Source organism: Podarcis raffonei, chromosome 1 (genome assembly GCF_027172205.1).
Source record: "Podarcis raffonei isolate rPodRaf1 chromosome 1, rPodRaf1.pri, whole genome shotgun sequence".
Lineage (NCBI taxonomy): Eukaryota > Metazoa > Chordata > Lepidosauria > Squamata > Lacertidae > Podarcis > Podarcis raffonei.
The window spans coordinates 45605224-45606157 of record NC_070602.1 but is presented as its reverse complement, the minus strand read 5'-3'; positions in this window follow the sequence as shown (position 1 = coordinate 45606157).

Here is a 934-nt window from a genome sequence, read left to right as displayed (position 1 = left end):
CTGCTAAGGCAGTTGTAATCCTCTGCACACTACTTGAAAGTAATCCTAACTGAATAGTGTCAACATACATGTATACCATAGGGTCGGGCTGCAAAATAAAGTGGGTGTGTACCAAAGATGTCGTGGACTTTGAAGACGCTCGAACTCAGGACGAAAGGTAGAAATGCGCTAAGAGGAAGGCACGTTTGGCAAACCCTCACCACGATAAACTCCCACTCGGAAACCTATGTCCCCACTGTGGAAGGACGTGTGGATCCAGAACTGGCCTCCACAGTCAGTTATGGACTCACTGTTAAGACCGTGTTCATGGAAGTCAATCTTACTCGGCTACGAGTGATGGCCAAAGAAGAAGAATCGCATGGGATCTACCCTAGCAAAGGAGCGACTTCTCTGTTGATCCTCCAGGAATAGAGCTAGTATTTTCTCTCGGCCAAATTAAACCCAATGCGCAGCCCTTCAGAAAGAACGCAGCTGGTTTTGAGCTTTAATGTTATTTATTATCCCCCTTTTGTGCAAATACAACCTGACCAACCTTAGCTACTAGGCACCTACACACTTCGGTGGAAGGCGGCGGGCGGGCGGGCGGGCGAGCGAGGACCTTTTAACTCTTAGGCAGCAGAATGCCTGGGCCGGCCTTGCTTCGAAGAGAAACGTGCAGATTAAGGCAACCCTTCTCCGAATTGCGCCGCTGCCTTTTTGGCGCAGCGGTTCCTGACGTCATCAGCCCCCGCCCGCTTCCTCTGGCGGAGGCTGGGGCTGCTGCAGCTGTTGTTGTTGCGCGGCCTCGCGCGCTCCTTCTGATAGACAGCTGCGGTCCGCCGAGGAGAAGCCCTGCTGCGCAGGCGCACCACCACCCCCGAGAGAGCGTGAGTGGGCGGGGACGAGGCGCCGAGTCCCGAGGGGAGGGGGAATGGGGGCGGGGCTTCGGCCGGAA